Source organism: Panthera leo, chromosome A1, assembly GCF_018350215.1.
Source record: "Panthera leo isolate Ple1 chromosome A1, P.leo_Ple1_pat1.1, whole genome shotgun sequence".
NCBI lineage: Eukaryota > Metazoa > Chordata > Mammalia > Carnivora > Felidae > Panthera > Panthera leo.
Genome location: NC_056679.1, coordinates 117,513,047 through 117,529,908, shown reverse-complemented (window position 1 = coordinate 117,529,908; position 16,862 = coordinate 117,513,047). Strand labels below are relative to the sequence as shown.

Genomic DNA, 16,862 nt, shown 5'->3' with positions numbered 1-16,862 from the left:
ACACACACACTGTGCACAATGCACAAACTCCTCTATTCTCTCTGGACACCCCCCCCCCCCCGTTCCTCCTTCCTCCATCTTACCTCCCAGGGACTACAGAATGTCCTCCCCCTCAGCTCAGCCTCCAGGCTGGGTGCCATCCTCAGTGTCTCCAGCCCAGCCTGTGTGCTTCTGGCCCAGAGAGACTATAGGCCCCTGCAGGTCTGCTATGCTTAGCCCTGGGGACCTGGAGGTGGGCATGTGCCCAGCCACAGAGGGCTGCTGAGTGCACTTCTCTCCACCCAGGTAAAAAACCACGTTAAGGGATTTCTGTTTATAAACAGAGCCCAGAACTGGAGCCAGTGGGCTGGGAGGGGCCTAGAGCCACCAAAATCATTCCCTAGGACCTTGGCTCTGGTCTCCAACGGGGCAAGCAGGATCAGCTGTCTGGAGAGGGGTTTGCTGGCTGAACCTGGGGATGATGTCACAACACTCTCCTGCCTCTGAAGCTGCTATTTTTGCCCTCGAGGACAGCCTGTGTCTAAAGGGAGAATGCGACAGTAGTGAAATCACCTTGCAACTCACCCTCACGCTCTTGGGGAAGAGCGGCTAGAGCCTTTGCCGCTCCATTATATTGGATTCTCGGCAGGTCTTTTGTGGCCACCAGCTGCAGTGGCCAGATAGGCCACTGACCTTTGTGGGGGGCACCTACTGAATAGTTGATTCAAATGCTCTCCCTACAATGGACTCTGCTCATTGCTCCCTCAGAGAGCGACTGAGGAAATTGACTCAGCGAGCCAGGGGCCTGCCCCACAGGGGAACTCAGGAGCACAGATGGCACATAAGCTTTCTGAGACCTCTATCACAGAACAGTCAAGCCAGGGGCCTTACTCTGACCTTCAAGGCTCTCCATCAGGCCTAACCAAAAACCTTCAACAGACATATAACAGCATGCCTAGGACTCTAGGCATTGTAAATGCACATTGTAAATATGTGTGCAATCAATGAATGTGCTGAACTCTCTGTGTAGTTCTGCACCTGCCTTGTGCCTCCTTTCCCCAAATCTATGCCAGCTCTTCTAGGGCTAGGCCCAATGGTTTCACATCTCTTTGGAGCCCTTATAGTTCCTCACCTAGGGCTCTGCACCAAGTAATATTAAACTAGAGTGAGCACAACGCTTATGGTTTATGAGGCATTTTAGTATTAACTGTCTATTCTGCAATAATGCTGGGGGTTAGCTATTATCTTGTTTTACACTGAAAGAACCCAAGGTTCTGTAGACCAAAGGCAGGCTGCCCCAAATGTGCTATTTTGGCATACTAACTATTCAAAATAAAAGTTACTTACAAGATAGTCAGTGCAGGAAGGACACTCAGACCCTCCTCTGTCTCCCTGAAATCAAGAAATATATATCCCATGTGAAAGGTACCCTCTCGGTGGAGGTAGAGAAACATCCTTACCACCAGAGATGAGAAATTTAGAGCCGAGAAGACTACATAAACAACCCTTGTAACTTATTCCAATTTACTAGCCCAGCCTAAATTCTGACGAGAATTCTTTACTAATTGAAGCTCCCAAATTGGAGTTTTCTTTTTCCTATCAACTCCTCACAAATGTATTGTCTCTTTGTCTGAAAAGTATAAAAAACTGCCTGCCTCGGTCATTTCTTTAGGTCTTAAATTCATTATTTGGCCTCCCTGCACATGTAATAAGAGTTTTCATTTTTCTTCCTGTTAATGAGTCTCATGTAAATTTAATCCTTAGTCCAGCTGGAAGACCTTGAGGGCAGAGGAAGAATTTTTCCTTCCTTTTACTTCAATGCGGTGAAGTAATATGTCCCAAACCACACTGAAAGTAAGTGATAAACCTGGGATGCCAATCCAAGTTCTCTGAATCCAAATCCTAAAATCTTCCACATCATTCATTCATTCATTCACTCACCATACAGATGTGGAGCATCCTTCTTATGGCAAACATTAAGCCTTTTTTTATGGCAATCTAAAACCAAGTGACATCCCTTTTCCTTAGGTTGGGAAAAGAGAGACTTCAGGGTGAAGTGCTTTGCCCAAGGTAAGACAGTAAATAGGAGATGGAAATACATTAAACCCAGGCCTTCTGATCTTAAATCTGGAGTCTTCCATATTGCACCACACTGCAGATTCATCAAGGGCTTGCTATATGCCAAACGCTATACCACCGTCTTCGCAGTTGGCATGCTTCTGTTAGTATTCCCTTCTATATGTGAAGAAAACAAAACTTTGAAAATTACCATATTCAGAGGCCAGGCTGGGATTTGAACTCTGTTTCTCTGACTCCAGAATCTGAGCTCTAGGTTACACTGGCTTACTGATGATGATAAAAGCACTCATTACACATCCAAATAACTGATCTTTATTGAGTGACTGTTCACAATAGATATAAGGTTCATAGCTGTAAACTCTGGACTTCTAGGCTGGCAGCTGGCAGCTGGCCCCTGGCCCATACTATTCCTCACAACCACCTCTGTACCTAATAATAACTGCCCACATTTCCTGAACATTCACTTCATGTCAAGCACTGGGCAGGGCCCATTATGTGCACTCTCTCTTTGGGTCTACATCATAGATATAATTTTCCTCATTTGAAGGGTGTGGAAACCAAAGCTCAGAGAGATTCAATCACTTGTCCCTGGCCATACAGCCTATCAGAGAGATGTCAGTGTAGAAATGTCATCTCGTTCTTCCACCTTGCAAGCCATTTGGGGACAGCCCTCCGATCCTAGCTCACCACTATGACTGTACATGAGGATTAAAAATGTCATTTCCCCAGGAGTTTGGGAAGAAAGTAGGAATATGGCACCAAGGGCCACTGCAGCTGGAGGGAGTCTTCAATGCTATAGAGAGTAGAAAGGCACATAGATCCAAGACTAAACCCTGTTGGGAGAAGTGTGGTGACTGACACTTACTGAGGAAGTGACTGAGAGAACAGCTGACTTTGGGGAACTATAGTGCCCATTACTGGCTTGGATCCCCCAACCCCACCCCTCTGAGGCTGAGGACTGCCCCAGCCTCCTCCAGAAGGGGCCATTCCTCTACCCAGAGAATGGCTGCAACATGAACCAGCTCCAGCCTTGCCCTGATTGCTTCCCACATTGATGGATGAAAGTGCCTCCGCAAATTGGAAAAATAACTAATGCGCTACTCCCAGACCCTGCTGCCTGTGAGTGGAGGGGGCACTCCACTTCTGGGTTAGCCCAAGAACTGGGAGGAATCAATCCCCTGAATAACAACCCAAAGCAGCAGCAGGGAGAGGCTCCCATCCTGGTGGGGGTGGAATTACATTTCCTACAGGGTATTCTCGGTGTCGCCTCTCATCACCATAATATTTACATCAAATGCAAAAGGCCTCTTTGGAATAAAACCCTGAGGTTGTAAATGCCAAATCCAAGAATGTCAGCAAATGCAAAAGATCAGGTTCTTTGAGCAGCAGTCTCTCCCTTCCCACCAGGCAATGCCTGCCACAACCCCCTGGGGTGACTGGGTGGGCTCCTGAGCAGCCCTGAACCTAGGCCAAGATCGGGAAAGGCTGGGAGCATGCAGGGAGCTTAAGGGTACCCAGCTCTGGTCCAGAGATGGCAGGCAGCCTTGTCTCTTCCACCTGGCTTCGTGCAAAGTTTGAGAAAATTGTGTTTACACATACTTCCTATGAGAAATGCAGCCAGGTCATCTCATGGACAGACAGGTGGACTCTCTTCTATGGAGAGAGCCTTAGGGATCAGTCTGCAACCCAGTATCATAGTTTACAGCCCAGTGGCCAAGTTCTCTTCCTAGTGGGTCCCCTTCCTCCTCTAGCTGCCTCCTTGTGGCCCAGGAAAGCTTTTCTGAGGTCATTTGTCCATCAAACATTTATTGAGCACTTACTAAGCACCAGGCCCTGGGGATACAATGGTGAAAGGAAGGAGCTTCCGTTCTAGTGGGTAACACACATGGAGCAAGTTAACATATAAATAACTTCAGATGCTCTGTGCTCTAAAGAAAAGAAAGTGAGATGAAGGGACAGAGAGGGACTGAGGAAGGCCACAGTTGCCTGAGTAGTCAGGGAAGGCCTCTCAATGAAGGAAGGTGGTATCTGACCTGAAGAATAAGAAAGAGCCACCCCATGAAGATTTGGAGGGTAAGTGTTCCAAACAGGGGATCAACAAGTGTAAGAGCTTTGAGAGGAGAGTGAGCACATGGCGGGCGGGGGTGAGGTCAGAGGTGCAGGTCATGCCAGCGATGGAAAGCAGAAGGATTTCATGCAGAAGGCACCAGGAAGCCATGGGAGTGATTTAGAAAGGGTACAGGACTATATGATTTACATTTTTAAGTCCTGCTCAGATAAGAAAAGTCTTGGTTGAGTTCTGGTTTCACAACCTATTCACTGTGTGATCTTGGGCCAAGTTCCTGCATTATTAAACTTTAGTTTCTTTAAGAACTTCCCAGGGAGTCAGAGGATGACATGAGCTAACATGCACAGTATGTCTAGTTCAGAACCTGGTGTCAGTAGGTGCACAATTAATGTCCCACCTTGTGTCTCTCCCACTCTGTCTTTCCTCTGAGCCCTAGCCCAGGCCCAATCTCTGTGCGGCTGTACACACTATGTGCATCCAGAGCTTAGTGGGGTCCCACCCCTTAGGTGACGAGATGAGACTGCACATGCTCCAGGGGCCACATGCTGCCAGTGGAGTGGCCAGGATGCCTGGGCACATTTGCATGCAGAGCTTCTGCATCTCCATGTCATTCACTGCACCAGTAGGGCAGGCACAGCATCCAGGAGAAAGGTCACCAGTGCCACCTGAGGATGTTCCTCTACACTCATCTGCAATCCCCCCACCCCTTTGTGCCTAATTTTTGACTCCAGTAATTGCCTGAGGAAGAATGAGAAAAAGCAACTTGTGGGAGCAACTGGAGGGAGCAAATGATAAAGGGCTTTGTCAGGCAGTTGGAGATTAAGCCAGGGCTGAGAGCAGAAGGGGTGACCCCCTCTCCTCACTGGAGCTGGGCTCACACTGCATCCAACTCCAAAGTGGGGAGGGAGTGGCAGCACTGAGGGAATCCCCCCAGCAGTTGCCTGTGTAGCCACTTGTCCCCCTGACTGTCTTCAAGAGACAGGGCGCTTCTCTTCCTTCCCTCCCTCCCTGCACTGAGCTCCACAGAAAGGATGTGATGAGGTTAATTAATTGCTTGTGGAAAGTTCTTTAGAAGGAGGAGAAGGAGCAAGGGAGCCATCATGTCTGGGAGCCAGAGGGTTCTCGACACAGTATTAACAGTGAGGCCTGTCAGCAACAGTAGAGGTTGGGAGGGTGGGGACAGCAGAGTGGGGGTCGTGACAGTGGCTACAGGCAGGCACAGGAAGATAGTGGGGCAGCAGAGGAAAAGAACGTGGGAGAGGTCTCAGAGAATAGCCTCAGGTAAGTCTCCAATTCAGGAATGTTTGGGAAGCCCACAGGAGGGAGTTGGTTGGGCAGGGATGTGTGGGGGCCAAAGTTAAGCTCCCAAAGTTAAATGTTCTTTGTCCTGTCAATTCCTCACAAATTTATTGTCTCTTTGTCTGAAAAGAATAAAAACCAAGGGCGCCTGGGTGGCTCAGTCTGTTAAGTGTTCAACTTCTGCTCAGGTCATGATCTTGAGGTCCGTGGGTTCAGGCCCCGTGTTGAGCTCTGTGCTGACAGCAGAGCCTGGAGCCTGCTTCGGTTTCTGTGTGTCTGTCTCTGTCTCTCTCTCTACCCCTACCCCACTTGCACTCTGTCTCTCTCTGGCTCTGGCTCTGGCTCTGGCTCTGGCTCTGGCTCTCTCTCTCAAAAAATAAACATTAAAGTTTTTTTTTTAAGTACAAAAACTTTAGGTCTCAAATTCATTACTGGGCCTTCCTGCACACATAATAAAAGTTTGGGTTTTTTTCTCCAATTAATGTGTCTCACGTAAATTTAATCCTTAGTCCCACTGGAGGACGTTGAGGGCAGAAGAAGAATTTTTCCCTTCAAGTAGCAAGGCCCAGGTTGAATCAGCCCAGGGTGTGAGGCAAGGAGGAGAAAAAAAACATAACCCAAGCCACAGATGCATCCGCCCTCCCTTCCTACCAGCTGAACCTGATGCCAGGAGGCCTCCACCATGCCTCCACTCCACTCCCAGCCCTGAGCCTTGGGAGATCTCCCTCTTTTAGAGATCAGCATACTTCATTATCCATGAGAGGCCCTCCTTCTGCCCATCCAGCTTCTCAGAAGCTCGTGTAGCTCCAATAAGTCCCCCAATGATATCCTCAATTTCACACATAGGCCCACTATTCTCAGCATCTCCACCATACCCAGAGGCATTAACATAGGGCAGGCTGGAAACAGGCAGAGAAAGCTAAAACTGGAGGAACCCAGAGGGTCCTGACTGAGGTTCTGAACAGCTCCAATTCCTTCAACAGAACCTTCACAGCTCTCCCTGGGTACCCTTTCCTCCCATTCCCACCCACACCACCATCCTGCTGCCATCTTCAAGGCTTCATTCTGAATGTGAACATGTGAGGGTTGGTGACTCAGGTAGCTTAGATTACAAGCTTCCCCCAGAAAGCACCAGCCTCCACCCCTCCCATCCTGTCCTTAACACTGGCTCCGTCTGTTCCACCAGTCCTGTCAAGGACAGCCCCCCCTGCAATCTGACCATGACAGCAGCTGGCAGGGCCCGGGGCTGCACTTGACATCCTGATCCAACCATATTCTCGGAGAGGAAGCAGGTTGAGAGTTCCGCATGCTTGCACACACCTGCACATACCATGCACACGCTCACTCCCTCAATGTCAGCCTAGACTAGAGAATTGGTTCTCCAATTTCCTGGGTCACAGACCCTCTGGCCATGATGAAAGCCAGGCACCCTCTCCCCCGGAAGATGTGTGTGTGTGTGTGTGTGTATATATATATATATATATATATACACACACACACACACACACATATATATTGCATATCTTATCAGGAAGGCCTGGTATAAGGGTGGCCTGTCCTCTGATTCCTCCCCTCAGTAACAATCCTTGTTCAGGGCTTGGGGTTCCCCTAAGAAGATATTTTCCAGGGAGGTGGGGATTTGGCTAAGTTGCTGGATACCCTTTTATTGGCTGAGTTTTGGGGACTCCCTGGGAGCAGTGTCAGGGGGGCTGGGCTTAGGGGCAAGAGGAATCTGAATCATCTCCAAGGACACTTCCAGCTTTCAAACTTGAGGACTCTGCACTTCTGTCCACACATGCCTCCTGCCCACCAAGGCAACTCAGGATCTTCTTGAACCAGGACAGGTGAGCTCTGAGCTCCCAGTGTTTATTTACCTGAGTCATTACACAGTCTGACCAGGGTTTTGCCATCTACAGTGAGCAACAAGCATGTAGACAAGGAAACTGGGCTCTGCCTGGCTTCAAAACTTCCTGAGATTGGGCACAAACCCACTGCTTTGGGTAGAATGCACACCTGGAGACCACATATGTGCACTGGCATGTAAAGCACACATACACAGTTCAAGACACACACAAACTATGCAAGAGCATGCAGAAACACACAAATCATAAAAACAAGATGAAACATGCAAAACTCCAAAAAGCATATACATGAATACACAAACTGTTCACATACACGCAGTCACGTCATGCAAACACACATTCATGTTCTAACATGTAACTTCCATTTCCATTTCCACCTCCTAGAGACTATTTCAGCTCTATTCAACTTTCTATTTCTCTCTGCCATGTTATCTCTGTAGTCTGTTCACTGTGACAGAGTCACTCTTCCGTCCTTTTCCTCATCTGGCAGATCTCTAGTTAGCCTAGTAAGCCTCTGTATTAGGGCTTTCCTAGGCCTGCCATAACAAAGTGCCACAAACTGGGTGCCTTATAACAATGAAAATTTAGTTTCTCAACAGTTCTGGAGTCCAGAAGTCCAAAATCAGGGTGTCAGAAGGATTGATTCCTTTCGGGGGCTCAGAGAGAAAATCTGTTCCATGACTCTCTTCACTTCTGGTGGTTGCAACTCTTGACATCCCTTCGCTTGTAAACACATCATCCCAATCTCTGCCTCTATAGTCACATGGCCCTCTTCCCATGTATGTGTCCAAATTTCTCTCTTCTTATAACAACACTAGTCTTTGAAATTAGGGCCCAGCCAGTGTGACCTCATCTTAACTTGATGATGTCAACAAAGACTGTTCCCAAATAAGGCCACGTTCACAGGAACTGGGGATTAGGACTTGAATATATCTTTGGGGGGGGGGGGACACAATTCAATCATCAACAGACTCTTAGCCAAATATTTCCTTTTCCTTTTTAAAGATTTTACTTTTAAGTAATCTCTGCACCTAACATGGGGCTCTAACCCACAACCCTGAGATTAAGAGTCATATGTTCCACTGAGCTAGCCTGGTGCCCCCCCCCCCAAGTTTTCTTTTTTCTGTGAGTCCTTCCTTGACCTTCTCCCTAGACTGGGTAACGTAAGCACTCCTGTCATGTGCTCCCCCATCACAACACTTAGCTCATATTATTGCTATTGCTTCTTTAATGGTCTCTCTTCCCAGCTCTGAGGGGCTGGGCAGTCTATTCCTTTTACTTACCATTGTAAGTCTAGCACCTGGGACAGTGCCCAGTTGTGACAAGGTCTCAATAAATGCTTGTTGAATGAATTAAACCATTTATACACACAGTATAAATATGTTAATCATATTCACATGCTTAAGGGCATACTGTACATACGTGTACAGATATATAAATCAAGCATATACACAGATACATGAAAACTATATACCCATACAAATCCAGGCCTTGAACACAGTCCAGCAAGTTCTAATTAGTCAACCAATAATGGCTGAGTTCCAAAAAAATCCAACCCTTCTCTAAGTGCACTGGGAGAGGCAAAAAAGGGTCACCAATGGTCTCCTGTCCTCAAGAGACTGACAGACTAATTGGAAAAACAAGACTAATATATGATGAGAGATGGTATAGTATTTCATTCTATTTTGTGAGCTATGAAGGCTCAGAGGAAGAAGCTCCATGGGCTAGAGTAATCAAGGGAGTCTCTTTGGCGGAGGTGAAGGTTGAGCTTGGCTCTCCTGTGTGGGTAGGCTTTAGACATAATGAAGAGAGAAGAGAGGAAATAGCATGTGTAAAGGCCCAGGGGCCCATTCATGGCACCAATTTAAGGGGAGGATCCCATGCTAGTAGCTGGAGTATTGTGGGGAGATCCAGATACCAAAGCTACCAATGTCAGTCTAAGGATCTCCAGTTTCTAATGGCACCAGGTAGTTCAGTCTCTTCCTGCCAGGTGCAGGGAGTAATTTCTCCAGAGTCCTGTGACCTGGGCTTCAAGGGGCTGAGGGTAGGCAGAGATATGCTAACTGTGTACCTCAAGCCCTGAGAACATGGGCACAGTCCCTGGCAGGGTTCCTCTCTTCCCTCAGAAGCTGTGGCAGGCAGCAGCACCTGCTGGAAGAACAGGGTCAAGCTGAATGACTGGTCCCTCCACCCATTCCTTCCCTGGGAGAGGTAAGTGACAAGCTGGCAGAAAGCTTCAGTGATACCTTTGTTGGCAAAGCAGCCCCTGTCAGCCACCAATGACAGGGTGGGGGCGGGTGGCCAAGGGGTAGAGAGAAAGCCTCGCAAAGCTCCCTCCCAGGCCCTGAGCCCTGACACCAAAAGTCTCCTAAGGGACAGACCATGCAGTAATGAGGAGCCACTCAGCAAGGAAGAGGGCCACTGTGCCTGCCCTCACCAGGGAGGGTGGAGAGATAGTGAGCTCTTTCTTTTGGCACTGGAAGAAATGATAGTTCTTTCAAACTGCAGGGACAGAGAAGGGCTGAGCCTGGAGCTTGAGAAGCAAATAGAAGGCTTCTATTACATGACAGGCCTCCTCTCTCACTTTGAAACTGTCCATTTCTACCAACCAGAAGTGGTAGTTGTCATGGGAGTATGGAGAAGCCACTAAGAAAAAAGTGGAGACTGCCAGGAAGAGGAGAGGAGCTAACATTTCAAAGATGGGAAATCTGGCCTGAGCACCTTTTTACTGTAGACACTGTCCCTGTCCCTTCATGTGCTGCTCAGAAAGACCCCCACTAGGGCAGAGGAAAGAGTAAGACAAGCTCTGTGCTTGGAAGGTGAAATGATTTTCTTGAATCTGCAGGATAGGGTTCGAAAACTATTCCCTAGGTAGACCTGGGTCAGTCACTGGAGAGCATCTGGGCAACCAGGTGGAGCTAGAGCCAGAGGGCAGTGAAGGGATGAACACTCACTGGCTTCCGGGCATCATCTGTGGCCACCTGCTCTGCAGTGACACTGGATGCAGCCCTCACAAAGCAAACAAGACGATGGCAGGTAGAATCTGAGGCCAACATTCTGGGCTTGCTTTAACGTCGTGCAGGGTGTGTATAACCCTAGATAGCCAAGCTCCTGGAGACCCCCAGAGTCCCCCATAAGCCTAGGAATGCAGAGCGCACTGTTGACCTTCTCCTCCTCTCTAGAGAACCGGTTTCCCAAGTCATAGCCTGGACGGTGAGATTGGTGGGGATGGGGTGAAGGCTGTCCTAGATGTCACCTTCTCTTCTTCTTAATCTGGTCCAGACTGCCCTGCCCTCATGGCTGCTGGGCCCCATGAGCCTCTGTGAAAACCCATTTCCTCTCCATTCAATGATACAGTCCCTCCCTCAGACTCTGACTTCTGTCCCACATCCTGAGCATTTCTAGGCCAAAACCTTTAGCCACCAGGATCACAGAAGCCTGCTGGCCCTGCAGCTCCAAGCAGGGAGGAACGCTAATTGGCATTAACAGAGACCAGGCCAGCAGCTCACAAAAGATCCTCTCTTCCTGACCAGAGTCATGCCTGGGGCACAGCCAGCTTCTGGTGTGTCTGCTCATGGGGGGAGGGGATCCTTTGGATGATGGCAAACAAAGAGAGGGGAGTGCCCCACTGGGACTCTCCTGCTGGTGCTCACATACACTCAGCAAGAACATGGCCCTTCTTTCTGTCCCTCAACACAACTCCTCAGACAGTGCAGAGCACACTAGCAACTTTGTCTCCTTGAAGCCCACCGTATGTGCTCTTTCTAATCTGATCTCACCTGGAACAAAAAATGCTCTGAGGTCAGACTGCCTGCATTGATATTCCAACACCACACTTAATATGTGTGACTTAGACCAAAACATGGTACCTCTGTTTTCTTGTCTGTGAAAAGGGAATAATACTACCTAACTCACTGGGTTGTCATGAAAATTAAACGCTATCCAGAAAAAGCTCTTAGCATGGTCCCCAGCATGTAGTAAGCACTCACTCAATAAATGGTAATTGCAGTCACATGATTATGGTTATTATTTCTTGGACTCAGTTCCCTTTGTTGTAGAAAGTTCCCATTTCAGGACTTCAACATTGAGCATAGAGAATTAACAGGGAAGGCACCCCAGAGAAATTTGTTGAACAGATGGAAGGAAAGGAGGGAGAGAGGGCAGGAGAAAGGAAAGCGGATGTATTTGTATTTGTCACAGGTAAAACCCACTTTATGAGCAGACAAGAAAGACTCCCATTCAATACTCCATCTAATAGACTGTCTGTCACTGCCTAAAATTTCACCAATGTTGATTCATTCCTTTGAGTAAAGCACTGCCCACTTCCCACTGGTCTCCTTTAAGATGCAAACAGTCACACTTTAGTTTGAATGACTGATGCGAAGAGATGGTTTGAGGCACCAGAGCCTTTGTGGGGAGGAAAAGAATTTTGACAAGAAAGGTGCCAAAGGGATCATACAATTTTGCAGGAGGCTGGATCTAAGAAAATTGAGAGCAGGACACTGCAATTTCCCTTCGTAACAGTTCAGATGTAACTGAACCTCATATGCAAGAATGTCTTCCTTGTCTCTGTCCTAAATCCTTCATGCTATGGATTATAGGACAAAATGGTCAACTTCTTCTCCACATTATAGGCCCAGCACAGAATGTATGACTGTATTTGTTCCTGAAGGTTTTCTTTTTCTCCAGGTATGAACTATCCACATGCAATCTCAATCCTAAAGTGATTTTCATTTACTGGGGAAATTTGAAGACTATCTCTTGCCAGTCTGAGGTTAAACACAGAGGAAAATCTAAACGCAATTTTCCTGTTTGAGAAGCAGTTACAATATTTTTAAGCAATTGAAGCTTCAAAATTTCAAATTCAACATGCAGTTAGGCCTCCACCACAGGAACTACAGATTTTGCAAAGTTTACAAAACAGTGGAATATCTCAGAGGCTTTTCCCAAATGCTGAATCTTTGAGTGTTTCATAAATGAAGATGTTCTGGGAGACTAGGTGCAGTTTTACTGCTGTTTGGCTTTTGGCTGGGGCCTTTTAAAGCAAATGTTACATGGGGAAAGTGTAAGAAAGGTTCTATAACAAAGTGTCAGAACAATAATATATTTTAATAGCATTATTTATCAACATCTATTGGCATTTGGAATTAACAAACACTCTGGTCCATACCCATCGAGCATACATAATAAATTTAAAGGGCTTGTCTTGCCTTTGGTACAGTGAAGATGACCCACCTAGTATCCTTGTGTCATTTTGTAGAGGCAGACTGTTGGGGGTGGATAGAGAGAATAGACACAGAGACCATAGCCAGTTTCTACATTTTCCCTGGCCCATTCCCCAGGCCTGGAGAACCCAGTCTGCTTCATGAGTTCTCCCCAGGTCTCCTCATGAAACTCACCCACTACAGCAAGCAGACAGAGGGCTCTGAAGACATGTGAATCACACTATCCTTATGTCCATCAAGGCAACCAAAGGGCCAGCAGTAGGGGACCCCTCTCCATAGCCACAGTTGACTGGACCATTACCAGGAATGTGGTAGATGATCCATGGGCCAGGAACCTGGGGCCTGATGGGAGGAAAAAGGTGACTTGGGTCAATCAGATTTTCTCTTCAGGGAATCTATATAGACAAGCACTGTAACAAAGAGACTCATAGAGCAGTGGCTTCAACAAGACAAAAGATTATCTCTTTCTCATATAAAAGCCCAAGTGGATGCAGTAGCTCTGCTCCACAAAAATCCATAGGAACCCAGGCTCCTTCTATCTTGTTGCTCTGCCCCTCTGGGCATTACTCTTATTACACCATGACCACATTCCAGCCAGAAGGCAAGAAAATGGAAGGGAGAACACGGGCTTTCCTTTTAAGGGAACAACCCAAAAGTTGCACACATCACTTTTGCTTATATCCAGTTAGCCAGGGGTGCCTGGGTGGCTCAGTCCAACTCTTGGGTTCGCTCAGGTCATGATCTTGAAGTTTGTGAGTTCAAACCCCACATTGGGCTCTGCGGTGACAGTCTGAAGCCTGTTTGGGATTCTCTCTCTCCCTCTCTCTGCCCCCTGTCCCCAATTGCTCTCTATCCCTCTCTCTCAAAATAAATAAATAAGCTTAAAAAGATCCCATTGGCCAGAATTTCGTCCCAAACCACAGCTAATTGCAAGGGAGGCTGTATGGCCAGCTAAAAACTTCTACCACATTAGAAAAAAAGGAGAATGGCTATTTCAGGACAACCAGGGGGCTTTGTCACCATGTCTGGAGAGTGTTCAAAGATGGAATTAACGCTGAGAAAAGACAGATGAGAAATGGCGGGGATGTCATTGAGGCCTGCAGATCCAGCCATGCTTAAAGCCAGTTCTATTCTATTTTTGATTTGTCAGTTATATCAGCCAATAAATTCCTTTATTTTTATATTATTATTAATTATTACTATTATTATTTTGTTTAAACTAGTTGGATTTCAGTTTCCAGCACCCAAATCTAAAGAGTTCTGGCTAATTCATGGCAAGATCAGAAGGTAAAAATTCATAAAGAAGAAAGAGGACAAAGGTACAATGAAGGAAAAGCCAAAGTCATGAGGAAATAGAACCTTCAAGACAGAGAAAAGCAGAAGCCAGAAGACATAGAGAAAGTACAGAGAGTCAATAGCTGGTGACAAGGCAAGAGGTGGACACACAGAGAGAGGCTAAGCTGCCTGACCAACCACATCCTCCTGCAAGGGTCCTTCCTGTAAAGCTACTGTGAGGTTGAAATTACTTTCTAGCTCAATTACAATGTATGGAAAGTTGTATTATTCTTCAAAATATTTATCCTTCCTCTTTTGGGTGCCCTTTCTAAAGGGGGAATACACTTCCCACTGATGTCAGGGTTGGCATAGGATTTACTTTGACCAATAAGATGTGAAGGGAAGGTTTACGACCCAGTGGGCTCCTTTGTTGGCCTGGGCTCCAGATTGAAGAAAACATGAAGAAGAGCTGCAGCTGACCTATGACAGACATGTAACATAAGGGGGAAATAAACATTTCTCATAGGCCTCTGAGATTTGGGAGTTGTTTGTTACTGTAGCATAACTTAATGTAAGCTGACTGATACACAATGTCTATAGAGTCTGTATTTACTGCAGTTCCTACTGGTCTTGAAATTTCATATTTTCAGGTACATATTTCCTTGTAGTACAGCTTTTTCTCTCCTTATAACCAAGAGGTCTATCCGCGAAGCCAGGAATGACAAGCCTACATTTCATGATCAAGTGCTCCTTATTACCAAGTCCTTTTCCAATTCTTATTCCCCAATAATTCTGGTAGCCCCAAGAGGACATGGGACAGGTCTGATTATAATAAAACTGGGTAAGTGCATAATGTAAGTAATTTCATGTTTGTAAATTGTATAGAATTTTTGCAATACAAAATCAGAAATGGATCATTTTAACAATGCGGACTTCTCAAACTTAAGGACATTGTAGGTTAGAATACATGCTGCACTGGTGACGACAACAATGATGGTGACAAGAATTCATACAGCACTTTTATATTTCCAAAGCGTGTCACATATCTGCTTGCTTTAAATTCACAATAGCTTGTAGATGTTATCCCCATTTTACATATAGGGAGACTGGGGGTGAGAAAGTTGAAGAGACTTAACAACCTATGGAGCTGGCACCACATCTCCTGGCTCCTTGTCATGCCCCTTCTCCCCTGCCTGTTGCATTAGTCATAGCAGGCACCCCTGGCAGAAGAGGAGAGCACCCACCTCCATGACAGGTGCTTGGGAAGGGCAATCAGGGACACTGTGATTTGAATAAATAAGTGAATGCATGAATATATGACTAAATGAATGGATGGATGGATGATGAATAAATGGATGAGTGGATTGATGAGCAGATAAATGGCTGGATGGGTAGATGGGTGATGGCTGGATAAATGGCTGGCTGGATCTCTCTTGTATGGATGGACAGGTAGATGGATGGATGGATTTCTGTGGTCTAAGGGAAAAGACAGTGGGGTTCTCCCAGAGTCTGGAAAGCATGCACACACATTCCTAATACTCTACCACCAGAATACTCTATACTCGGCCAATATCTTAATGCTTCTTGCCCAAGCGTCTTAATTCTCCCTCACCCCCAAGAAACTAGAATATGTTTTACCCACAAGTTTGTCTATTGCTACTCTACAACCGATTAGCTATGTTCACTTCATTTCTCCATGCCTCAGTTTCCTCACTTGTAAAATGGAGATGAAAATAACACCACTTTCAGAGGGTTGTGTGGGAACACATAATATATAGAGATCATTTAGTAAAGTGCCTCACATATCATAAGTTCTCTATAAATAATAACTATTATAATTATTATTCCCTAAAGTTTAGGATGGTTGCCTGTGGAAATCAAGGTAAGTCCCCAGAATCATACCATATTGTGATTACGGTCTTTAGCCCTTTTTCATTAGTGGTGGAATCTGTAATAATACAATAACCTTTATTTTATTACACAGCCCTTGGAAATTGAGGGTTTCATCCATGTCAATTAATTCCTTCGCAGCCCACGTTGGCAGTGACAATCAGAATGTCAAAATGTCTCAGAGGATTCCTAGGAAATCTGAGGCACTTCACGATGAGACTGCCCGGGCCAGAGACCAGCCGGAGTGAATCCTTAATGCACTTCACAGGAAGGGGGACTCTTCCGAAATGCTAATACAATCAACCTGAAAGGCAAACTTCCAGCTTCCTGCTCAGTGATCAGACCTGCGCTCCCAGAGCTGAGGTGCTCTCCACAGAGAAGGCCAGAGGCCCTGCCTCCTCACCTAGTGCTCTGGGAACAGCGGTCCATCCTAAGTCCCCGAGCACATTGCAGGTGCTGGGCAAGGCTTGCAGGCACTTCCTGTTGCAGCCAGCCAGGGCAGCAACGCAGACTCACTCTGGACACAGAGTGTCCTAGGTCCTAGGTCTGCTCCATGGACACAGCAGGAGGAAGCTTAACCAAGAAACAACCATGGAGTAAAAAAGGAGATATCTGGATAAAGAGGAACTGCTTAACTCCTGGCATTTGCTCCTGGGACCCAGTTTGTAACATCCTCTGGAGCCAGAGTGCTTCAGTCCAAACCCTGGCTTCCCTACTTCCTGGCTGTGTGGCCTTGGGTACATTACTTAACCTTGCATGTCTTACTTTTTTTCATTTGTAAAGTGCATCTGATAATACCTGCCTCCTGCGGTTGTACGAGGATTTAATGATTTAATAAATATAAAGCACTCAGAACAATGCCTGATGCATAGAGAGTACCAGACACATGTTTGCTATTTTTATCCATTCTTATATTCCTTCATTCATGCATACCTTACTTCTTCCACCCATCCACTTATTCCTGCACTCATGCACCTATCTAACATTCCTATGTGAACCTCTGATGAAGTCATGTTAAAAATGAATAATAAGGGGCGCCTGGGTGGCTCAGTCAGTTAAGTGTGTGACTTCAGCTCAGGTCATGATCTCACAGTCTGTGGGTTCGAGCCCCAGGTTGGGCTCTGTGCTGACAGCCCAGAGCCTGGAGCCTGCCTCAGATTCTGTGTCTCCCTCTCTCTCTGCCCC

The 16,862-nt window shown here is 46.6% G+C and overlaps 1 long non-coding RNA gene across 7 annotated transcripts in view; it reads right to left on the bottom strand.

Moving 5' to 3' along the window:
• The window catches only part of LOC122219533, a 54,814-nt gene that overhangs the window by 13,613 nt on the left and 24,339 nt on the right, over window positions 1–16,862 (bottom strand). For 3 of the 7 annotated variants that reach the window (XR_006202434.1, XR_006202430.1, XR_006202432.1), the window contains exons 3-4: window positions 12,687–12,854; window positions 1,327–1,371 (exon numbers count right to left, since the gene is read on the bottom strand). The exons of 2 other annotated variants lie outside the window; for them this stretch is intronic. This is a non-coding gene — a long non-coding RNA (uncharacterized LOC122219533). The remainder of the gene's footprint in view (window positions 1–1,326; window positions 1,372–12,686; window positions 12,855–16,862) is intronic. 2 more of the 7 variants (XR_006202433.1, XR_006202436.1) reach the window with 2 other exon arrangements.